This window comes from Leuciscus leuciscus, assembly GCF_965113295.1.
Source record: "Leuciscus leuciscus genome assembly, chromosome: 11".
NCBI classification, from domain to species: Eukaryota; Metazoa; Chordata; class Actinopteri; order Cypriniformes; family Leuciscidae; genus Leuciscus; species Leuciscus leuciscus.
Genome location: NC_138735.1, coordinates 21425338 through 21451430, shown reverse-complemented (window position 1 = coordinate 21451430; position 26093 = coordinate 21425338). Strand labels below are relative to the sequence as shown.

Below are 26093 nucleotides of genomic sequence, written 5' to 3'. Positions count from 1 at the left end.
CTAAAATAGTTTTCCTTGGATGGCTTTCCATCATTTTAAGTCCTTTATTTCTTGTTTTTTCCACATTTTTCTTGGCCCACCTTTACCTGTTTTTCTAAACCACTTATTTATGTTATTTCAGACAGTCTACTTCGCTCCATGGACATTGTATTTCATGTCTTAATGAAAGACCACAAAAATGTAAGCCACATACTGCAAAGAAAGAAAGAAAGACTGATTCACAAATAAACTAACTAAGCATAATTAGGCAATGGATACTTGTTTTTTCATGCCGTTTCTGTGATTGACATCCATGGATAAAAGTATTCCGGGCAAGACTCAATTGCATTTGTAAATATAATCAGGTTGGGTAGTAATTAGCATTGGCTTTACAAGTAACCCCTAACAAGTCCAAATTAGTTTAATGGAGGGGTTACATACTGTCTCTTTTCCTTTCTAAACTCCAGACATATTTTGCTTGTATATATTGTTTTATCTGTGACCTGTGTCGTGTTTACCTGATGTAAGTATATTCCCGGTGTTGAAGATCCTTAAAAGTAGAGACAGTGGGAATGTTTGGAGGAACGCATCTAAACTTATTCCACATGTTATCGTCTGGTCCTGGTGAGGGGCGCCATGGTTACCTTGGAACTTTAACTTTAAACAGCTGGAGTATTTGGATTGTGAAATTGCATTGCACTGCCTAAATTCACTTAAGATGAAAGCCCTCGCTTGAACACGGCAGCTCTGTTTTTTGGCCTCGAGTCAAACAATAATTTGAACTTTTTGTCCGTTTATGAGAAATGGCTTTGTAGATAGTCTGTAAGAGTCCTATCAGATGAGATTGTGTAGCTCTTAAGTGATCATGCACAGAGGCGGGAAAACAAGACAAATGGTAGTTTTCAAAAATATTCTGTACCATAAACCCCTATCCAGAAATGAAATTCTGCCGCCATTTGTCGTTCCAAACCTTTCATTCTTTCATCAAACTCAAAAGAAAATATCTATAGAAGTGTTTTATTAAATAGTACAGCTTCATTCTTCATATGTGACTTAAATAACTATACATAAAAGTACACTCAGCTTGTTTTCATACGCTTTGTTTGCTGTTATTCATCCCAGTGGAACATTATACTGACACCTATAGGCGTGGATGCAAAAAATTTGTTTGCTGTCGTTTCACAGCAAAGCTGTTTTGTTCTTTTTTTTTTTTCTTTTTTTTTTACTACATAATGATAAAATGAACATTCTTTAATTTAATTTAGTACCCATCTAATTTTCATCTAATTTTGTTGATGCTTTGTGCTGGTACACATTTACCATTGGCCGAAAGTACTGACGTAAAATTTTGTTATTCTTGATTTGTAGTAAGTTACAAAGTCTAATGCATGATGCAGCTGGTCATGTGATCTCAACATGGTGGCACCCACAAGGAGGCTACCCTCTCTGTTTGGAATGAAACTTTTTTTTTTTTATAAGAATTTTTCTTTTCTAAAGTACTATTTATTTTTTTAAACGTAAATTAGCAAAACAGTTTATTTAAAGTGCACCCAAGTTGTTTTAAACTTTGACTTTTCAAACAGTCAGAATCGCTTTTAAACAGGTTCAGGTCATGCTCCAAAGCCGTTGTGTTTTTACACTATTCACAGAGGCATTAAACATCACTCCTCGCTCTTTTAAGTAGCGTAAAACCCTTGCAGGTAAGCTGTCTCAAAGTATGCCTTTACATCCAGCTAAGATGTCAGCAGCAAATTCCTGTCTTTTTGAAATTCAACTCTCAGACAGGGCTAATATACTGGATGCCGCCTTATTGATTGAAGGGGGAGGGCTATTTGACTTAAGGTGGGTACAAATCCACATGCAGGGGTGACGCCGGAGCTCCAATCAGCCTGATTGTGATGCTGTGAAGCTCTATATGGCTCTTTATACCGTTGCCATCAATACCCAATGGGCTTTAATCAAGCCTCTAAGGAAGCAATCATTACTTTTTCGAATCAAACCTATGAAATCAATAATTCTGCAACCGTTTAGATGACAGTAAGCACAAACATGCATAATCATCCAAAGGTTAAGGCACACTGTGCACAAACAAAGATCACAAAATTTGAAAAGCTACATTCATCTGTTATTAGTGCTGTCATAATGGACAAAAACAGATGGGGGCATTGCAGCTGCATGTAAACAACTACTCTTCCTTTGTGTCTGAAAAACGTAAATCTAAAAATGTCCCAATTGCTCTCAGCAGATGTAATTGGAGCTGTTTTTCAGGCTGACATCAGCGCGAGGTGTTTGTTGTTGTTGCTGCAGTAATTTGCGTTGTATCAGCCTCGCTCTCTACGTCTGAAAACATTAAAAACCACACCAGGCATCAGAGCTTATGGAATGGAGATTCATCCCTTTGAAAACACACACACACACACACACACACACACACACACACACACACACACACACACACACACACACACACACACACACACACACACACACACACACACACACACACACACACACACACACACACACACACACACTCTTACACATGCACACACTCGCAGTGCATTAAAATGGAGATCATCACGCATAGTCTCCAGGACTGGAGGGACCAAATATTTGTTTTCTCTTCCCTGAAGTGCACTCTTTCACAATGGCCATATTTACAAATCTCCATGAGTGTGACCTGCGTGCAAAGAAGCATGCTTGCATATTTTCTGAATCTTTAATTAAAGAGCTCTATTGGCGATAAAGGTTCATGGTTACTCTACCATAACCATGTTCACGATAACAATTCACAGGCTTCATTTGCATGATAATTTCAGGCTGCGAGCTGCTTGTCTTGTGCAGTGGCAGGAAGCTGGTTTAAATTCATGAGGGTGTCCTCCGGACAGAAGAGCCAGATTGGGCGACATGGTACAGCCGGGCGGGAACGGGGCGAGACAGCTGTGTCATAACACTGGTGCTCTGGGGCTAACTGTGCCAAACTGTTGCAGCCATGTTGTCATAATCCGTGTTCACGTCAGTGGGAATTTTTGCTACGGCTCGTGATGCAGAGGACAATGTGGTGACTGTTCGCGTGAACTCTTGGAGATGGAAAGGCATTTTTGTGTTCATGTTATTTTTATTGAACTAATGTGACTTTTTTGCATTTTGGTTGTTCACAAGTGTTGTACAGTGATTGTATTTGACAATCTCATGGTACTTTGATAAATACCGTGCTACTGAAACATGTAGAAACGGGTGTTTTCAAAAATGTCATGGTGCTTCCGTAGTACATGGGTTGATTATGCAAATGTCCATGATAATGAAAAAGAAAAAAAACTGTTTGAAATCTAGTTTAAAATAATCTAGTTTCGTTTTGATTTCATGTGGTTTTGAAACACTTCACACCATTTTCAAGAAAGATTAAAATTTTATGACTTACAAATGTTGTGACATTTTAAAAATAAGTAAGCATTATATATTTTTCATACCTGGAATACATGTTTACACATCTTTGTGATTTTCTTTTTAAAAAGTATAAAGTAATTTATTTTAATGTAATGACAAATATATTTTTTAATATGTAAAATAAATATGTAAAAAAATAAATATGTATATATATATATATATATATATATATATATATATATATATATATATATATATAATGTGTGTATATATATATATATATATATATATATATATATATATATGTGTGTATGTGTATATATGTATATATGTATATATATATATATATATATATATATATAAATATATATATATATATATATATATATATGTGTGTGTATATGTATATATGTATATGTATGTATATATGTATATGTGTGTATGTATATATATATATATATATATATATATATATATATATATATATATATGTATATGTATATGTATATGTGATTTTGAGTCACACACATGATATTTTACAACCTGAGCTAAACCTACCTGGTCACAAAAAGGTCAAATTATGTTATTATATTTTGAGGGGCTTATTGACCTTGAAAAATGGGTCCTCTGTATGAGATGATATGTCCTGTTTTATGTTCAAATATTAGTGGATCCACATGACCTTGATTTGGCCTTGGTTTTATTGAAGACATTTTGTCAAACTATCTTTTTTTCTAAGAAATAACTTTGCCAAGTATTGCAATTGTTTTTTCAAGAAAAGTTTAATTGGCTTTTTTCTTCATTATAATATCAGGATAGTTGTTGTCACCTCCCTCCCCCCTCAAAAAACAAAAATTTCTAACAAACTTTTCATTTAGAAATTAAAAAAATGCTCATCATCGAAATGGTATGTTCAAGTCATTGTATGAATTAATTGCATGAATAAATAAATAAATAAATACATCAGACAAAAAAGGATCACATTATTGACCTATATGTCTATAAAGTCATGGTAGTACCATGGTATTGTAGGTTCCTTTTGGTAAGTGTACAGTTAGAGCTTGAGGCCAAAGAAAGTAGATCTTACTCCATGGCTGTCCATCCAACCTCAGATTGGTTTAAAAGGGAAGATGCATATCTTAATTGGGTTCCGATATGAGTTATTTAACTGACCTGCACAAGTTAGACAACAAGATTCAAGCCAAGGATCCATGGTACTCAGAAAACACTTCTCATTTCCCGTAGTGCACTGTGTGAACATGTAGACATTAGCTGTAATGAATGTTGCTCTTTCATTTTATGCCATTTCTGAATAGCACTCTTACGATTATTTTCCCTTTAGATTTCAGCAAATCAATCAATTACCCTCATAATGGCTGTTCAGAATGCTCAAGGTAGGACTAGTTTTCTCTGGGTTATTATGAGAATGTGTACCGTTCCTCCTCTGGCCTTTCAAACCTTCTCAAATATGTTTCTTGTTTCTTTCCTCCAAAGAGCAGGATTAAAAAAAACCACTGTGTAATCCTACTCTCGGGTACACATAATAGCTGCTTAATGTCATGTATTGTGAATTCTCGCTAGGTTTGTGCCTTGAAGGTCTCATCAGTGATCGAGGAGTTGTTCTCAGAGGGGACTGATTTATCAGTTTACAGAAAGTCTCATGTGCCCAGAGTGGACCAAGGCCCATATGAGGTAGCGCTAGATGTTTGTTTTGCTCTGCGGGATATCTGTGACTTTGAAGGATGATTTTGTAATCTAGTGTGTGGAGCTTGCTCTCATCTGCTCATAAGGATGTAGTGCAATAGACATCCTTCTTCCCTCTGCTGTTGCAAATGCACAGATTATTTTCCCTAATTCAAGCACATTTCATTCATTCATTTATTCATTCATTCATTCAAGAGACAAAACCTAGAAAATTTGAGGATTTTACGTGTTTACTTCAGCTTTTAAGATGTTAAATCTTAAGATTTTATTTAGAGATTTGTGTATTTTACAATTGTCTGATCAATATTCATATAAAGGTTTCATTCTGTTTTGTTATCAAATTATGTTTTCTGCATTAAATATATGTGGTGGCGTTAATTTTTTTAAATATTATTTTCAAGAAAAAGAAAATAATTGTTTAAAATAAATAACGAATTCACTGATCAATAAAAGGACTTGTAAACATTTGTATGTCTACAGAGTTCTTGATGCCTGTACATATAAAGGATTTACGTTTTAGATGCTGTCAATACATTGATATTGGATGTTATTGATATCGTCTATGCAAAATATGAAAATGCTAGAACCACACTGCATCTGAATACTAATGAGATCACGTCAGACATATATATGCATTCTCAGGCAGGTCATCGGGAGGACAGCGTATGTAAATGAGATGGAAACACTGGAGAATTATGGCTTCCTACCTGGTGTAAGCATATTGGCTTTGTGTCACCTTTTGGTGGCACCCGTGTTGCAGACACATAATTTTGGAGCTCTAAATCCTCGTATTTACTTTGCAGATTTAGGTGAGGTACAATGTCTGTGGCAAAATCCCTGTTTTAATGAAAAAGTTGATAGCTTAAACCCCATACTTTGATCTTTCAGATATTGACTTTCTAGCGTAGACATGTGTAAGTAAACACAACATGCATGAATTAAGATGATTTTACCAGTTTTCAATGTCTTTCAAGGGTTGAATCACTTCATAAGACCCTAGAATAAAGCCCCAGCTAGAAGAATGGCTTAGTTAGTAAAAATGTACCAATTACCCTTCAAGCTTTGAAGAACGTTACTTTAAATGATGAAGTCTCCTCTGCATGGTTTCACAGTATTTTCCTCATACCTCTGTTGTGTGTTTTTACCCACCAGGAATAAAAAAGACAAGCTAATAAACCATGTACACTGTCAGCGAGCAAGGGAATGGATGCCTATCGAGCGTTCCAGGTACATACTCAAGTACACAGCTCACATAGCAGTGCTTTATACCTTTAGTGGATCACATTATTTTCCTCCTCACCAGCTCTCTTCAGGTTGCACTTTAGGTCAACACTTCAGTCTTTTTTTTTTTTTAAGGTTGCCTTTTGCATTTTCCCGTCAAAACAAAAAAACTCAATGGAGGCGTGGCTGCCGTCACTGATTAATTAATCTGCTAAAACAAATTTTTACAACCTTTCTGTCCTGCGAAAGGGTGTTCTTTGGCATTACCGATGCATAAATCAGGCAATTTGATGATTGCTGGCGCCCCAGCTAATGTTATTTCCCTGAAACAGATAACAACAATAATAATATGCACCTCATCTAGAGCTCATAAATATTGTGGTCAATCTCAGCAGAGAGGCTTCATATGCATAAAAGAGCACTTAAAAGATGTGTGTGGATGGGGCTGTTGAGCAGAAAGCCTTTTGTTGAGAGATGAGAGTTCAACATGTTGACCTAGCCGCTGCCTAGCTATGCATATAAAAACAAGAGACGGCATTAATATCTTCCCTAATGACCTTGCAAAATGAAAGACCATTACCGTGATGATACCACCACGGAAGGCCTTGATGTTTTCTTACACTCTAAACGAGCACAGAATGGAAAACGTAATGAGAACACTTGTATCGAAATTAAGGTGAAATTATTTCTATTCCTGTTTTTTAAACGAGCACCACGCTGGAGTCACTTCTCTTGTCTCTTGATACCTTCTAGATCAGCATGACAAATGGAGCCATTGACCAAGTCTATTCTCTGTAGGGTATCCAGGGGACGCAGCTCGATCACCTGCACGTTTTCGTTTATGAGTAAGGAACCGTAGGGTGAAGTTATATCTCTAATTCAAGGACATGATGCCGCCACACTAGTTGAATGAGAAGTCAGACGGCTGCGGTCGCATATGCATTAGCCAGAATTCCCCTCGCTGGTCTCCTGTGTGAGTGACATTGAACCGGGAGACACACACACGACATATAAATAAATTGGTTACATACACTGAATGAGGACATCAGCTGCTGCTGAAGCGGTTGTAAGCAACATTTGCATGTTACGTGATGTTTTTATATTGCATTTAGCCCTGACTTCTACATCTGACTGCTCTCTCATTATCGGTACTTATTATAATGACCCCTCATTCTGCTCGTTTTTCTCCGCCACCATAAATAGGCAATTTATGTTCACATGGCAACCGTTTATCTCTATGAGCACAACCGTATGGGATACAAAATAATCACACAGATTCTAAATAGTGGAAGAAAAAGCATTTATTACATTTTTGGCCAGTTGTACACTTTCCATAATAGCAAAAAAATGAAAGTGCAGTCACCATGCAGAATTTAAATGATCACAAGTGCTTGTTACCATTAAACCTACCTTTTTTTAGCAGCAGGATTCTCATCTGTATTTAAAAAAAACCCAAAGTACAGCAGCTTTCCTTCACCTGATTACAGTTTTTAATATCCAGGTTGCGTTAAGGAAGATAAATTGCCATCCCAGCACAATCTGACTGCTAACACAGAGACGATCTATTACAATATCAGCTTTTGTCCATGTCTCATCTAATTAGATTCTCAAACGGATGCCGGATCAATCAATAATTTTAATTTCACCTACCCCCTTTTCACCGCATATTCGATGTTTGTATCTTAACGGAAAACAAAATGAGAGAACAAAAGGCAGTAATTTATTCGGAACGAGCGCCGGTTCCCGCAGACGAGCTTGCAGCCCATCGGTAACAGACTGCGGGCTACAGACTCGCACCCTTCTAATTAACATGCAGATATGCATCACCTCATTGGCAATTCAAATTGCGCTTCCCTGTAATGTACCTCAAAATTGTTCTATTTCAAACATTGCGTTTGATTTGCAAAGCCCCCTGGGCATCCCATAATGTCTCCCTTTATCCAGACCATCAGACCAATCTGCTCTGACTCAACTCCTCCAACAGCTTGCTTCCTCCAAAACCAGCTTGGTTTACTCTGGGATGGGCTTTGTCCTCCTCGGTGGGTTTCTTGCATTGTTTTTCACACGGCATCCCATGCTGTTAAATATGGTGGCTTTCCGGAAGACTTAATTTCCATGGCACGCGGGCAAGCGGGTGGACGTGTGTCTGTCTACTCAGCACATTATTAGCATGCAGTGCATATCCACAGTCATGAATGCCAGCCTCCCATTAGGCTCAGTTTTGGTCCCTCCCCGTGCACACGCGCTCCCGTTTGCGGAAGTTCTGTTTGTTGCGTATGGAGCACACGTGAGCAATCCGCTCATCGGGGATGGCAGGGGGCCCGGCGGAGCAACAAGTGGCAGAATCTGCGGTGTGCAGTTATTCAGCATGTTCGCAGCAGCAGGGCTGGCACAGCGCCAAATCTGCCATCTGCCTCCTTCACATGCGCTTTCCCATCCTGCCAATTTGCTCATAATGTTACGTGCCTCCCATCCTCATTTGCTTGTCAGAGGCGGGTGGCACGTGTTCCTGCCCCCCGCCACGATAAGGGCTCTCCGAGGGCCAGGTGGCAGGTTGCCCGGTCCACGCTGGTGCCACACGCATAAAGACCGTGAAATCAGGCAGGAGAAAATTTAGCATCTAAATAACACTAAAAAACACCTTGTCTGAAAAAAGTCCTTTTGTTAATTCCTCTTGTTGTTTTTTTTTGTAGCCATGTCCTCTAGTCCTCCTCCATTGATGAGTTCAGTGTGAGCGGTGGATCCCTGCACACATGGGAACTTTTTCCTGTCCGTGAAGACCAGTGTTGTTTTCCCGTCGGGACGCTGCCAGTGTACACACTCGGCCACTAAGCTCCTCACATGGTTTCTCGCTACAGCCGTCTGCTCTTACCTCCAAGAGCTCTGCCACCTAGCCAGCCTTCTCCCTGCTTCCAGCCTGCTGCCTGTCTGCCTTCTGCTTGCCCGGGAGAAGGAGGGAATGCTGTGGGATCTAATGCGCACGAGCCGTTTGAAGCTGCGGAAAAGTGAATAATCAATTAAGTATTGATTTCTTGTAAGATTTTGTAAATTTCAAGGCAAGACAAAGAGGATAGCTTAAGGGAAGAGCAGCAGGGGTTTGGTGTAAATTAGCCAACAAACAGCGCAGCGGAATAAACTAACGGCTCATCAGGATCAGACTCTCTTCACTCCTGTCGGAATTAATGCTAGTTTGCGTGAAGACAATGACGCTTTTTTAAATGAGGAAGGCTGGCGAACGAGACCCTAACCCATCCGCGCAGAGCCGGGCTAATTACACTTCCCTGCACAATGGAGCTCATTTGAATGTGGCTATGCAAATCGCACGCAGCTCATTTTTATGGATCAGAAAGCCAGCCATGTCGGGAAGAATTAAAGGCTATTATGCGTGCAAAGCAGTTTTTTTCTTTTTCTTACATGAGGGAAAATACACTTGAAAATGAGAGAAGCGTTGGAGTGTCTTCATAACTCAACACAAAAGATCACACAAGGGATCTTCAAAGGATTCTACCGTGTTTCTTCTCTCTCTCTCTTTTTTTGGACGTGGGGAAAAACGTGATCAAATATGCGCATCAAGCTCATTACAATGATCCGTGGATACTGATGGCGTCCTTTCTGATTGATAATTATCGTCACTGGCACACGGAGCTGCGGCGAGAAAAAAAAAAAAAAACGAGAGGGAAACTGTTAGCCGCTAATGATATTCAGCATGCAGAACATGTCATATGCATGATGACAACTGGCAATTTTAATGAAGTCTTAGTTTTTTTTCCTTCCCAGAAAACCGGTGTGGAAAGCGGACGAAATGAGCAAAGTTCTGCTCGTCTTTATTCCGCCACCGATTACTCCTGTGCCACTCAGTTTGAATATGCAATTCTGCATTAAAAAAAAAAAGATAAGAAAAGCACTCTTGAGGCAGCCAAGGACAATTAATTGGCCGGTGCGGATGAATCAATGCTGGATGTTGCCATGTTACTCCTTGTTTCTTCTTCCACAGAAGCGGTTCAGGAACCTCCGTGCAGTCCTCCACCGGCTGTGGTCTGTGTGTTTGTGGATTCTTCAGCCTTTCCAGCCCGGCGCGTGCCTCTGTTTTGCATATATGCATACGCTGTGTGGCGCTGGAATGAAGGGGGCATGCTAAACAAGCAAATTTACATGTCTATGCATAATGGCAGGTGGCGCAGTGAAGGGCGCGTGCTGGCAGGGCTGTGGGAGGAGGGGAGAAGTACAAGAGGATATGATGTAGGGGAACACCTGCACTGAAAGATCTTGGAGGATCTTGTAGAGGAACATTATGACAAGCCCCTGACAGCTCCCCCCTCTCCACCACCTCCTTCTCGTGGGAACATTCCAGGAGGTGTGGCATGCTTACGTCTCCCTGCCTTGCCCACGTGGAGACGCAGCTCGCTGGCACAGATTGGATGGCTCTGCTGAGTGTGGCACTGACAGTCCTGTGGGAAACCCACTGCTTCATTCACGCTTTTTCTCTCACGGGCCTTGGATGGATTGTAACTGTGAATGTGTAAATGGACATCTTTGGATACGTTGTGGACATTGTTCTTTCTACTAGAAAATCAAACAAGCAGGAAATGATTTTTTTCCAACAGTGTTTTGATATTTATTTGAATATTGAAGGCTTTTTCTGGTTCTTGACTTACTGTAGATGCATTGCTAGTCAAACATTTGTACACACTGGATTGAATTTGTTTATCATGTTCTTAAAAAACTTGAGAAAAACTAAAAGTTGATGCTTGAATTATTGAAATTAAGTTGATAGACATATTTATTTACATCAAAACTTTTTTTTTTACATCAAAAAAATGTATGAATAAGTTGGAGCAAGCAATGATCTGACCATCATCTGACCCATGGGAACTTCTTTTATACTGTTGTAAAAGCATCCCAGGATGCACTTCATGAAGTTGGTTGAGAGTTGGAATCTGGCTAATTTTAAGAACTTATTAGATGTTTTGGTAACACTTAAAGCCTTTATCTATAATGCATTATAAAGATATTCATAATGTACGTTATAATGCATTATAAAAAGTTGTAACCAAAGTTAAAATGCATTATAACATTTGAAGACTCCTTGTTTCTTCTGAAATTGCATGTTTGTTGTGTTTTAATACATTATACTTTCTAAAGGTGCAACAATTAATAGATAAGTATTATAATGTATCATAATTGTGGTTACAATTATTCATGAGACCATACAATGCATTATACGGTGAATTACAAGTACTTTTATAGTTTATTATGTATAGAGGCTTACCAATGTTTTTTTTTTTATGTTTTTTTGGCCACTGCATTGTTCCCATACTACCATTTCTTTTTTTTCCCCACTGTACTATTACTATGAATCCCATTTTCCTAATTAGTCGAAAACTAAATTAAACTACAACATTACAAATATTTAGTAATTAAATATAAACCAGTGACCACAACATATTTTATTTAATAATAATACAAATATAATTTTTTTTATTAAATACATTTTATTTTAAATAGGCATCAGATTTCCACTCTAAGTCTACTAATTACCTTTTTTACACTGTATTATTAAAACCATTAAATGTGTAGGTGTGTCCAAACGTTTGACTGGAGCTGTTTGTTTTTAGCAGGACACATTATGCACACTCTCAGGTGTGTAACTGAAGCAAAATGTGTCAAATTCCCATCTGACCACATTATGTTACTATACATGCTCTTTTGGTGCACAGAAATGTGTGCTACAGTTTATGATTTACATTTATTCATTTGGCAGACCCTTTTATCCAAAGTGCCTCATAGCATGTTCCTTGCAAATCAAACCTTTGACCTTGGTGTTGTTAGCACCATGCTATAGCAGTTGAGCAAAGTGTATACAATGAAGTGTAAAATGGATTCTCAGAGGTTTCCATAAAGCATATATTGTTTTAAAATTCACATGAGTTTCCTAGTTCTAATATTAGTGAATATGAAGCGATTTTGTTTTATTGTGGTTTGAGGCCTACTAAATCAACTGCCACAGTGTTTGTTTTTTAATACCAGTTGATGGTTGAGCACAATTATCTGAAAACGGATCATATATGCTGCTAATGAAATGCAGTCTTCAGTCTCTGGCTCTTGAGATCACCTATGTGATTCAATCAGTCTTATGTGCAAATGAAAGTAATTTAAAGGATAAAACAAAGCATTAATGATGAGGTCATTTACAGCAGACTCATTAAAACACTATTATATGCAATTTCCTGTAACAAATTTCATTCCGAAGAAACATTGCATTGGAAATAATAAACTAGCTCACTGCCATTTAATACAATTAGTGTAACATAATGCCATTATGAGCCTAAAGTAGATGCTGTCGCACTGAAGCAGCAGCGCTAACCTCTGTCTAAATGAAAGAATATTAAAGTCAGCGGCGGTATGACATCTCTTTGTAATAGCCATGTCTAGGGTGCAATATGACAGCAGAAATATAATGTTTCATAACTGACAGTCTCTGGGTTTGTGTTGCCTGAGGTCGCATGGGGCGAACAATAAAGAGTAATTTGATTGATGGAAAATTGGAGTGGCCCATCTAACATGTTTCACCCGAGGCCTTGCAATAGCATGTACACTGGTTGATGATGTTTCGCGTTTTCAGAAACTCCATTTGTTTTGTTTGGATCTGTTGCTGTATCTGGCGTTGGGGTTCGTCTTTGATATGAGACTTTAATTGTGCGGCACGGACGCATATTAGAGATGTAATTGAATAGAATGAAAGAAACAAAAAAGGAGAAAGCCGAAGATGGATTGAGTAAGGGCTTTTTCTTTTATCAAGACGCCCAGGGATCTTTTCACACTCTCCCACTCTCTCTCTCTCTTGCTTTCTCTCTCTCTTTCTCAGGCTGCGGCGTCTGGACACTCTTCCTCTGAGTCAGCCATGACATCAGCAACAGTAAAAACAGTTTTGAGTGATAAAGAGATGTAAATTATCAGGATTCTCATCTCTGCTATCCATCATGAGTCTATAAGAGAACTGCACGTTTGCGTGAGAAAGCTGTTCCGCCCAAACAAAAGCATTTAATGGCACCTTTTTTTTATTCTGAGAGGAAAATTTCTTTCCATGATTAGAAAACAAATGTTTAACTTGACCACATGTACGTTTGTAGCACCGAAAGACTGAGTTGACAAGGTGCTGGTTGCAACAGTTAATTACATTGTGGTCTTTTACCACTATTTGTAGGTATCTAAGATGCATGTCGTTGTTGTAAACATACATTTAACTTTTCTTTTAGCTTTTTGCTTGCGCCATAGTGTCAAGTTAAAATGCTTTGACTTTTAAGAATGTGTTTCGCTATTTTTAAACACAAGAATGTGTCTTGTATGAACAACCCCTTAGTCATCTAATATTTTTTGTAACTTGTATGCAGGTTGCTGATTCTCCATTCCAATAAATCTGTAATCCGTCATTTAAAGGGACAGTTCGCTCAAAAATGAAAATTCGGTCATTTACTCGCCACCTCATGTCATTCAAAACCCCATTCCAATGAATGGGGATTTTAGCAGCTTTCAAGCTTTACAAATTATGCAAAAGCTCTTTGAAAGTTTCATAAGAATGGTCCATATCACTTATATTCCAAGTCTTCTGAAGACATTTGATTTGCTTTAGTCAAGAAAGTTTAACTGATTTTTGATGGTGAACTATTCCTTTAAGTCATGATTGAACACATGCATATGCTTTTACTGGATTTACTGCGGTGACTTTTTCTCACTTTGTTCTGATTCCATGCTGGAATGAAGTTTATAAGATTAAAAATCCCTTGCTTGGGCATAGAAAAAAAAAAGAAATGTGTGAAAACAAATCAGACTGTATCACAGCAACTACCACAACACTTATTCTGTTCTCTTATTACAAAATGGCTTTTGGAGGGCAGTAGGAATATAGTTATATGATTTTAAACCAGCAGCATGCAGTATTTATGATGAGGGCTCTCAACTATGTCAGACAAGTAATGGGATTCTAGTCATTTTACTGTAGGATTAAAACGGGGGGCGGATTTTAACTGGGAAAAATGAATTGAGTATAGCAAGAATACATTTAGAAAAAGTGAGGAACCCGTTTTTGATTTGTACAGGCTCGACTGTTTATAGTGTGAGTGAAACCGCTCACATGTGTCCCGCTGCTGTCATACGCCGAGCTATCAGTCGAAAGCTTAGTTGAGTTCGGAAACACATGCCGTATCCCGTAACGAGTTACTGACGTGCTCCTTTGTGAGGTCTGAGGTGATGGCAGATTTTCACTTTGAAATCATTTGCCACATTACAAATCAGGATTGGTTTGACTGAAACTGGGCAGTTGTTGTAAATGTTGTGTAGTGATTTAAAACTGTAGATCTTTTTTAGAGGTGTAGAAATTAAACCGGCAGTTGTTCCACTCTTGATTGTATTGTCCGCATTGTAATTTTTTCATTTTACTTAATTCCATTAAATTCATCCCCTCCGTCACTGCTCACTCATTAATTCTCCCAAAAAGAAGTCCTACGACAGGTTTGACGTCATTGATGTCACATTCCACTGTAATTAAATTACATTGCTTAAACTTCACTGTTCCTCAGAGAAAACTATGCCTTCAGAAGATTTGCAATAAAGTGCATGAATCATATGGCCCACTTGTATGGTGCTTTATTTGATTTTATTCAATTATTTTGACTTAATTTATGTGTGTGTGTGTGTTTTTTTTTAATCTATTTTTGTGCACTGAAAAGTATAATAGTATAATTGTTTGTATTTTTTGTAATTCAAGCACCTGATACACAGTTTGCAGAATCTTTGACAGGCTTCACAGAATCCTCTGAACTGAAGAGAGACAGGAGTGACATTTTTATGGTGATGAAGGAAAAAAGCGGTTTGACTTATTTTGTTTTTTGGTAAATCAATTTTATACAAATTTGAAATTGAATTTAATGAAAGGTCTCTATGCTCATCTACAGATTCAAACTTTTGTTTAGGGGGTTTACTAGAATTAGTTAACATAAAAACAAATAAAATTTTTCTTATAATTTACATTGTTGCAGCACCTGTTTTGATCCTCTGTCTGAACAATCTGTTTTATTTTCGGCTTCTTTCAAACCCGCCTTCAGAAAAGAACAGTATGCTCTGATTGGTCAGCCGGCCCCAGTCTGTTGTGATTGGTCTGCTGCTTAGAGCTTGTCGGAAATGTGATGCCCCATACCATAACAGGCACGTTTTGACTCCCAGTGCTGTAAACAGGCACTGTAAACTATTGTAACTGTGGTGTCAGTTCGAGCCCTAGTTTAAAAGACAATTGCGGTGAAGAATGAACCTAGGGGTAATTAACACATGGTTACCGAGTCGATCGTTCTCTGGGATGCGTTTTCATGATAATCGAATGTAAAGAGTTTTATCTCTAAAAACAGATTAGCTTATAACGCTAGTACATGGGGCCACGAATAAGTAAAAGTAAATCGCTAGTTAATACCACTAACAAGGCTCAAAATAGCCTCACACTAACACGGTAGCATAATGAGGGTCCTTACATGCAAAACGAAGCATTGAGGACTTTGTAAGTGTACAGACAGTTTAATAAGAAGATACTTTATAAAGACAATACATTACGCGTATACAGGCAGGAGCCATCTTGGAAAACAGTCTCGACTAGTCGAGCCAAGAACGCCGTGACAGTCAAGAAGAACAAGCTGATCGACACAAACCAACTTTGCATGCATGGCTTGAGAAGGATGTTGCACAGTGGTCATTTTGTTTTATTTTGTACCACTCTTACGTTTCAGATGGGATGTTAGAACTGTAATTTCTCCATATCGTGATTAAAAACTGTATGACAATTAACACACTGACCTGCATTGAACTGCATGCTTTGAACTGCTATAAGTCAGTACTAAGAACATAGTGAGCACAATAAAAGGTTTGTGGTTGTATTGCTGAGGAATACTGTTAAAAAATATTTTTAACACTGAATCTTCAGTTCCTCTGTCTTTCGAATTCCATGTAATTGTTTTTTCCTTGGCAGTAAAAAAAAACAACAACAAAACATTATTTCCTCGACATAGCAATAAACTCTTCCTGGCATTATAACTACCTTTGTTTGAGGGCGAGCCAAAGTAGCCAGCAGGCGGCATTTAAGCAAATTCAGTTCAATTCAGTTCACAATTATTTGAATAGCACTTTTCGCAATACATATCATTTAAAGCAGCTTTTTAGAAAATGCATGTTTCTATTAAGAGTAATCAGAGGTGAGTGTGTCAAAGTAATGTCTATATGGCAGAAATGTACAGTTCTAAGACAGTTAGCTAACGTCCTGTATTCATTTAAGCAGAAACAATGAGCACATTGAAGCAATGATATTTTATATGGTGACGTAGCTACATTACAGAAATAATGGCAGGACTACAGATGAGCTGTTTAGGGCAGGTGTTTTCTGTTGGAGCGATTAACTTCCTTTGGCATTGACTATATTAAAGCTATATTAAAGGTAAAATTTAAAAAAGCACCATATGTACCCTTTAAGTCAATATAAGCACTGAATGAGCTGCTTTTTTAAAGTGGAATTATTTAATAATTTTTTTCAGAACCTTGCTGTGGTCAAACAATAACAAACAGCTACAAGCGAATTTATAAAAATATAAGTAATTCCTACGTTTTTACATTTAAACGGCTAGAAAGCTGTTAGGCCCATATATCACGTCACATCACGTCACCGGGGAGGTGATTGGGATAGCTAAATTTGTCTGCTCTAGGCCTGATTGGTTGGAAAGTGGAGCGGACATGTCATTCTGTCCTTAACCTGCCTCTGCTCCACTCAACAATCTTTGACTTAGTTCTATCAACATGATCCTTTGTGTGTATTTTAAATATAGCCTCTCAGAATGAAACTGCGGTATCATTGCATTATTCAACAAGGATCTGCGAGGCATGTAAAATGTGGCTCCTTTCAAAGCCGGCTCTCATCACTTTACCTGTAGGCATATACGTTATTCTGTCCACTGAAACATTAAAACATTGAATTTTTGTTTAATGTGTTAACATTATCTTTTGGTCGAATTAGATTTTTCGAGTTAGTTGTTCCTCAAGGGCCTTTATAAAGCCTCAGCTGTAAATATTTAAATAGGTACTTTTCAAGAAATGTTAAATATCTGCAATAACTTACAGATATAGAGGCTATTTATTATTTAGATGTTCTTTTGTTTATGCACTTTTCTGTATTGTGATATATTACGTGCATCTCCAAAGCCATTTTTTCATTTCAAGACTGTGGCTCGCTTACAGAAATTGAAGTGATGTGTTTATTATGCAGACAATATAATCCTCAATTATGCATTGATTATTGTACTTCATAAATTGAACAAAGCAGGGGTAATTAGTCCCTGTCAGCATGAAAAGACAAAAGCAGATTGAAGTCACTTAATTGTAATTCGATAGTTCTTCATCAGAAGAAGAAAAAAGCAATATGTATTCATAATGAAGTAAAGATTCAATGCATTACGCAAAAGCAAGCAGCTAAACTGCTTCATGTACTCTAAAAAGTTTAAAGCTGATGCATGTAAAATATTTTTTATGTTTTCTCTTAGTCAGTTTAATATTCAAAGGTTGTCTGTAAGTAATCCATTCTTAGCTTAGTTTCCCACATTTTTTTTAAAAATGTAAATTTTTTATATTTAATTTAATTTATTTTTTATATCATTTTTATTTTATATTTTATTTATATTAATTTTTTTTAGTGAGCTTTGACCGACTGGCAGACATGGAGTGTTCGTGGAAACCGGTTTAAAACAATCATTATTTTTGCAATTCCGTTTGGTGATGCTAGTAGTGCAGATTTGACACCCTTCAGCTTTAAGTTTACTTTCATCTGGATTTCTTTCTGTATTTCTTCATTTTGCATGGCAGAGACTTTAACTCTGTCAGATCAAAGGCAAGGAGAGATCATGTAAAAGGTGTATTTCTAGCCCATGTACATCTCTCTGGCAGCTTCAGCGGTCTCCTCAGTGATGGCTTTGGCACTGGCTTTATTTCGACATTATATACTGAGAATCTACCAAGACACGCTAGTGTTCATATTTCAATTTGATGGGGGGGCAAAAAATACAGGCGTAATCTGCCACACAAAGGCAATGTCATTACAGATGTGGCACATTATTCCAAAGTGGCGAGCCATGCGGCGGGTAGACGCAAGATAAGGCAAAGAGAAAATATCAAAAGTGGTGAGTGAGCACTAGAATTCGTCACGGACAGATAAAATGTTCAGCAGAAAATCTCGAGGATGTGCCAATGTTTCTTTTTTCGTTTGTTCTCTGTCTTCTCCTTTCTGTCTTTTAAGCTTTATCTGAGACACAATGAATGCGGCTATTTTATCTAAATAGACAAAAGTGTGGCAGCATCTAGATGTTTTCTGAAGGCTGACCTTGACGGTGGTGTTGCAGCCCTATCTGTGCCATGCTTCGTCAGACCATTGGGTTATTTCTTCTGTTATATCATACGGTGGTGATGTAGATCTGAAGTAAATCTGTCAATATAACATGGAGAAGAGTGCGATCAATCCCACAATTCAAAGTTTACCCCCCACAATTCAAAGTTTACCCCCCACAGCCACACTAGATACTGGGCTGCATTTAATGTAATAACAGTTCAGTTTCGTTTAAATGTCACGCTCACACATCTAATCTGCTGGTTTATTAGTTCCCTTTTAAATTGACCTTACTTTGAGGTCACTTGAGGCCTGACCCTTGTTTTTGCTGGCATTGCCAAACTTACAAAAATAATTCCAGAAAAACTAGTTTAAAAAATGTGTCTCCTGAAAATCTGGCATTGGCCAGTCCTGGCCAGATGGCCCCACCCCCAAAATCATGCCATTGGTTGAGCTGTTGTAATGTTGGGCAGCCAATGTTTAAAGGCTGGGACACACCATTTTTGAACGTCGGTCGGCTTAGTTTTTTGCTGTGTTCCGCACCGTTGGCTCTAGTTGGATGCCGTCGTGTTTTTTTGGGCTGATTCAGCATGTTGAATCGGTGTTGGGCCGTCTGTGAAAGAGAGAACTCTGATTGGCTGTTCGGCTTAGCGAATGAGTCTGTGTATGAGAATAAAAGCGAAAGTGACGAAAGCGAGCAAAGAAGTCAAGACGGTACAGAAAGGCTGTTATAATTACCTGAGCATTCGAATGCACTAATATTTTTATAATAACATGAGTCAACTGGAATGGTGAAATTGATCAGAGTGATTGATATTCAAAATGGTAAGCAAGCGTTGCTTTGTTTACGGTCTGTATATCTGCAGTACTAGTTTCGGTTTCCCTTTTTTTTTTTTATGACGAAAATTGACTATTGATACCTGCTGATATAGAGAGATATTTACTTGCGTGCACATGCTAGTTGACAGTCGCCTTTAGTCCTTTTGGTGTGTTCAAGCGAAGCTACGAGAGTTGACAACAGTCAGCTTTCGTCGACGCTAGTTCTTTGATGTCGGCTTGGTGTGTTCCAGGCTAAAAAGTGACACAGTGTTTACAATTTTCAAGGGAGTCAACCTACAAATGGCTTAATTATAGTTTTCTTCATATATTATGCTGCAATACAATAACATATTTTAACCAAAAAATTACACAATTCAGCTTTAAAGATAATCAAATCAAAGAAAAGTTTAAATTAACCACTCTGTGTACTAAAATCGGTTTTGAGACACTCCTGGTGGCTATTGTCCACAGTAAAAGTGTTTTTTTTTTTATGATTTGTTTTCTTAATCCTATCTCCCATGATTCCCCAGGTGGCACATTGGTGGTGTAATGGACACAGGAAGTGCAGGCTCAGCATGCTGAAATTCAGATAAGCACTCTATTAAAAACGGAGTCTTTAATTTATTGATCAATGAGGTGATGAGTTGGATGTGATGAAAGGGGAAGGAGTGTGTGTGTGATATTTTAATCTCTGTCCCTCAGTTATTATTAGTCATGATGGAGTTCTGAAGCACATTCTATGAGGATCGACAAGTTAGGGCAAGCCAGAATCATCTAGTTTCTTTCTCTTTCACACACAAACAATTTCAGTTTAGGCTTAAAAAAACTGATTCAGCACTGGTTAATAGGATACAAAATAACTGCTCCCTATTTGCCTTTTCTGAAACTATTCCTCTCTGGTTTGTTTATATATCTCTACCTCAGTTTAATGCAATAGACAAGCAAATTTAAAACATAGAAATGTGTTTCTTGTGCCATGTTTTTTAGTAATAACTCCAAGTCTCTTGATTCATTTTTGCCAGTTCAGCGGTAGTTTAGTATTTGCAGGCCACACTGCAATGTTTTGGTTCTGACAATCGAATTTAAACACAGGATTTGGGTCTAAATTATTATTCTCTGTGTAAACACGAAACAGAAGCCACTCCTTAACCTTGTTAATGCTAGCAATGGTTTGGTTTCCCAGCTGCAACAAACAACATGAATGGCAACATTTTAGAGCGTGACGTTTGTTGATAGCTACTTTTGATTAATGTCATTTCAGTGACAGAATTTAATTCATACGCCAATTTTAGTGACGTGAGCTTAAAATTGACACCTGGTCATGTAATTTTTGAGGTTTCCCATTGGTCTCAGGCTAAAATCCTTTCGATTTATGATATTTTCATTTAATTCTTCAGGTTCATTGAAGTCTTTGTCCAGGCCTAGGGGTGTTTATACCTGTTTGCATTTTATTAGATGCTTAACTTGAGATGTCGTTTCAGAAGCCGAATAAATGCACTTCCAATTGCAGGACCAGGTGTCTCAGACACATGTCCGTCCAGATAACTGACAGGAAGTTTAATGCAGTAACGGAAAAATAAACAAATGAATAAATCGGAGCGGAAAGCATCACAGCATGCCTGGACAAGGCCAGTGGGCTTCGGTCTATCTGAGAAGTGAAACTAACGAGGCCTGGCAAGTGGAGCTTCGTAACAAAGGCACGGATCCACATGCAAAGAGATAGAGGTCAGGCGAGGCCTCCGCCTTCTGGACTTTGCCTGTCCAGTTGTGACAGTTCATGGAAGCAGCTTTTACGTGAAGCAGAGACAGAAGCTACAACCGTTAATGTGTTTATTTTATTTTATTTTTATTTTCATAAAGGCAGCACATACACCCAAACATCACTTTCATATGTGGATATTTAACATTTCATTATAAACTATGGATAGTGAGCTGGTTCTGCTCACAGTTTCTACTCTTCCAGGCTGTTGGAATATGGAGACAGAGATGTTGGCTGATGGGGTCTGGCTTGCAGTTGACGCTCCAGTCCAGTTAATCTTTAAGGTGTTCTGTGGGATACAGGTCAACAAAAGTAAACCTTTATACTTTACAGTAAGGTTCATTTTAAACATTAATAAATGCATTAAAGGAACACTTCGACTTTTTGGGACTTGAGCTTATTCACCGTATCCCCCAGAGTTAGATAAGTCCATACATGCCTTTTTCATCTCCGTGCGTGCTGTAAGTCTGTTTGACGCACCCACCGCTAGCCTAGCTTAGCACAAAGACTGGATGTAAATGGCTACAGCTAGCATACTAATCCCAATAAGTGACAAAATAACGCCAACATTTTCCTATTTACATGTTGTGATTTGTATAGTCACAGTGTATACAAATAACAAGGTCATATGAGACACAGCCATTTTTTAAACGTTTAAATACTGGGAACTATTTTCTCAGGGGGCGAAGCACTGCTACTTGGGCGGAGTGATTAGCGCAGTAGCGAACGTGATTCGTGATCATGGCTGACTTTGAGGAATTGTCAGAGGATTTTTATTTGGTATCAAACCAAGATCCAGAACCATATCGTTTTGAGCCAGAATACACAGACGAGGAGTTACAAACTTTGGAAGCTGATAGACAAGATGCCGAACAGACTGAGGTTGAGGGGAGAATCAGAACGGGAGTAGCCTACTATTTCACAAACAAGGTCACTGTTTCTCAAAAATTAAAACTGCCCATCCCCCCCTCCAATTCATTAGCAAGTTGAAGGCTACAGTCCTGAAAGTTACCTTTAGCGCCGCTTATTTGTTACTGTGGCAATAGCAATAGTTTGTGTGACAACACAATACTAACATTACAGGGGATACATGGAGCCCCATGAACAACTATAATAGTAGTGAGCATCCTATTCATGTGTCACTAAGGTTACATTACATCTAGCTAATGGCACTGTAACAGTAGGCTAGTCATCTAAAAACATAACGGAACACTTACCGCAGCCGCAAGTGATCCACTTTTGTCCTGTCTTTACTATCGATGGGATGGGCGTATCCTTCAGCACACGTGTGGCAAATTCCATTTTTTCAAAATAGTCGTCCTCAGTGAAATGTTCTGAGCAAACGCGATAGTCCTTGATGATGTCTACAGGTGTGTTTGGATCTATATCCAGAGTAGCCATTGATTCATCAGGTCAGTGTTTTTGTTTGGAATTCTATGAAACATCATGGTATTACCTGGTCTCCCCTGTTTATTGTCGCAGCTCTTTACAATACAGCGAACGTCCATGATTGTAAACTTTGCATTTACTATCTAGTAATTGCTGACTATATTACTCCAACTCTGAGCGGACTCTCTGCTCCTCACCACGGCGCTTCTCGGGTGCTGCGCTCTTCACTCCGCCCAAGTAGCAGTGCTTCGCCTTCTGAGAAAATAGTTCCCAGTATTTAAACGTTTAAAAAATGGCTGTGTCTCGTATGGCCTTGTTATTTGTACACACTGTGACTATACAAATCACAACATGTAAATAGGAAAATGTTGGCGTTATTTTGTCACTTATTGGGATTAGTATGCTAGCTGTATCCATTTACATCCAGTCTTTGTGCTAAGCTAGGCTAGCGGTGGGTGCGTCAAACAGACTTACAGCACGCACGGAGATGAAAAAGGTATGTATATGGACTTATCTAACTCTGGGGGATACGGTGAATAAGCTCAAGTCCCAATAAGTCGAAGTGTTCCTTTAAGTATCATAAGCTAACAATGAACAGTACATTTACATCATTATTGTTGCTAATTTATAAATATTCTACCATTCAAAAGGTTGGGGTTGCTGAGAGGTCTCTGATGCTCACCAAAGCTGCATTTATTTGATCAAAAATACAGTATAAACAGCATTATCATAAAATATTTTTACAATTAAAATCAATGTTTTCTATTTATATATATTTTAAAGTGTAATCTATCAGCAGCCATTGCTCTTCAGTCTCACAGGATTCTTCAGAAATCATTCTAATATGCTGATTTGCTGCTCAAGAAATATTTTTTATTATTATCAGGGTTGAAATCAGTTGTGCTGCTTAATATTTTTGTGGAAACCATTATATGTGCTTTCAGGATTCTTTGAGGAATAGAAAGTCCAAAAGAACAGCATTTATTCGAAATAGAAATCTTTTGTAACAATGTAAAAGTCTTTAATGTCACTTTAGATCAGTTCAGTGTATCCTGGCTGAACTATTATTAATAACTAGGCTATTGATTTCTTTGGAGAAAAAAATTACTGACCCAAATTTTTTTAAACAGTAGTGTACACTAATACATTTTTAGCATTTCAAGATCTACAATTGACGCGACTTAACCATGAACACTGGTGTACTAATTAATATATAATCTTTAAATGATTATATTTATATCTAATTAATGTTCATAAATGCTGAAAAGCAAAATGGTTGTTTATTGTTATTTTATGATACTTAATGCATTAAATAGTAACTAATTGAACCTTATTGTAAAGTGTTACAAGCATGTATTTGTGCTTTCTCTTCCTTAAATGTGACCCTGGACCACAAAATGTTTTGATTATATTTAAGGTAGGAAATTTACAAAATATCTTCATGGATCATGATCTTTACTTAATATCCTAATGATTTTTGGCATCATTTTGATCCATTTTGAACCATACAATGTTTTGTTGACTATTGCCACAAATATACCCGTGTGACTTATGACTGCATACTTGAATTTATTTGCCTGTTAGAAATGGATATAGCTGAAATGGATAAACCTGATCATTATAAGAGAATGTCCATATATTTTTGGTCATGTAGTTTGCAAAAGTGTTGTGTATTCCTAATGTCTATTACAGCTCATCAATCATCAGCTTTGCAAGATTACTCACTGTTAATTACATAAAGGTAGAGATTTTCATATCATAAATAATGACCAGAATGGACATCAACATGTGCTTAACAGCTTGATGGTTGTTAGACTTCAGTTTTTTGATGTTTCTGTAACACACAGCTGTGGTTGTTAGAGATATCCTACAGGCGACTGATGGAGTCAGAATTAGATCCTTTAATTTGGTAATGTAGAGTAACCAACATCTGGAAGTTTTATTTCACTGTGATTTCAGACTCTGAGGCCGTGAGAATGGATTTCATTCAGCCGCAAATCGGACAGATGCGATAACATTAGGTTAAACGAAATGTGTGTTAATTTTTGAAGACTGGCTTTTCCAAAGCAATTTAGATTTTCTGTGTTTGTTGATATTCTTTTAAATGTGACAACTCTGACATATGTTTCCACCACAGATGGATGAATGTGTTTTTTTTTCTTGCTCCCCCGAAATGGTTTCATTCAGACAGGTGCTTCCTGTTCTACCCTGACATGAAATTAAACACAAGTCCAGATGGGCTGCCTGTAGACCGTCCATAACCGCCGCACTGGGCATTTAATCAAAGCGCAGAAAAAGAGACGGCAGTAAACCGCTTGCTCATGAAAGAGAAATATGTGTCGCGCTAGTATGAGCCCACGTTTGGAAAGTCAACTTTCTCTGAACCCTACACGCTTTTTGCTTGGAGTTTGACACCAGACAATAAACAGAACTACAGTGCCCTCCACAATTATTGAACCCCCTGGTAAATATGATCAAAATTGGCTGTAAAAAATAAATCTGCATCGATTATCCTTGTGATCTTTCATTCAAAAAATGTGCAAAATTCTAACCTTTCATTGAAGTAAAAGAATTGAAAGTGGGGGGAAATCACATTATGAAATAAATGTTTTTCTCCAAAACATGTTGGCCACAATTATTGAAACCCCTAGAATTTTTTACGAGTAAAATATCTCTGAAGTATATTCCCATTAATATTTACCTTTTTTAGTACACCAGGGTGACTAGGAACATGAAACTGTCCAGCTATGACTTCGTGTTTCACAGGAGTTTAAATATGAGGAAACACAAAGGCCAAATCCCCTTAATCATCCATCACAATGAGTAAAACCACAGAATACAGTTCTGATGCGTAGCAAAAGATTGTTGAGCATCACAAACTAGAAAGTGGCTGTAAGACAATAGCTAAAGAATTGAAAATCCCCATTTTGACCATCAGGGCAATAATTAAGAAGTTATAACCAACTAAAGATGTTATGAATCTGCCAGGAAAAGGACGTGTGTCTATACTGTCTTAATGCACGGCGAGTATGAAAGTTTGAGTGGCCAAAGACTCTCCAAGGATCACAGATGGAGAATTGCAGAGATTAGTTGAGTCTTAGGGTCAGAAAGCCTAAAAAAAAAATTATCAAACAACCCCTACATCCCCACATGTTGTTTGGGAGGGTTTAAAAAAAACCCTCCTCGCTCATCCAAAAACAAATTCCAGCAAATTTAATTGTCAGACACGACTGGATCTTCAAACAACACAGGGTTCTGTGGTCAGATGAGACTAAAACAGAGCTTTTTGGCAGCAAACACACTAGATGGGTTTGGTGAACACAAGGATAAAAAGTACCCCATGTGTACAATTTAATATACCATTGGATCTTTAATGTTGTGGGCATATTTTTCTGCTGGAGGTCCTGGACTTCTTGTTCAGATACATGGCAT

At 37.9% G+C, this 26093-nt stretch overlaps 2 long non-coding RNA genes across 2 annotated transcripts in view; one reads left to right on the top strand and one right to left on the bottom strand.

Moving 5' to 3' along the window:
• LOC309509780 overlaps positions 1-11678 on the top strand; it is a 107868-nt gene extending 96190 nt beyond the window's left edge. The window contains exon 3 of the long non-coding RNA XR_014210062.1: positions 10286-11678. This is a non-coding gene — a long non-coding RNA (uncharacterized lncRNA). The remainder of the gene's footprint in view (positions 1-10285) is intronic.
• The window catches only part of LOC309509781, a 667378-nt gene that overhangs the window by 77023 nt on the left and 564262 nt on the right, over positions 1-26093 (bottom strand). The gene's annotated exons all lie outside the window — the stretch shown is intronic.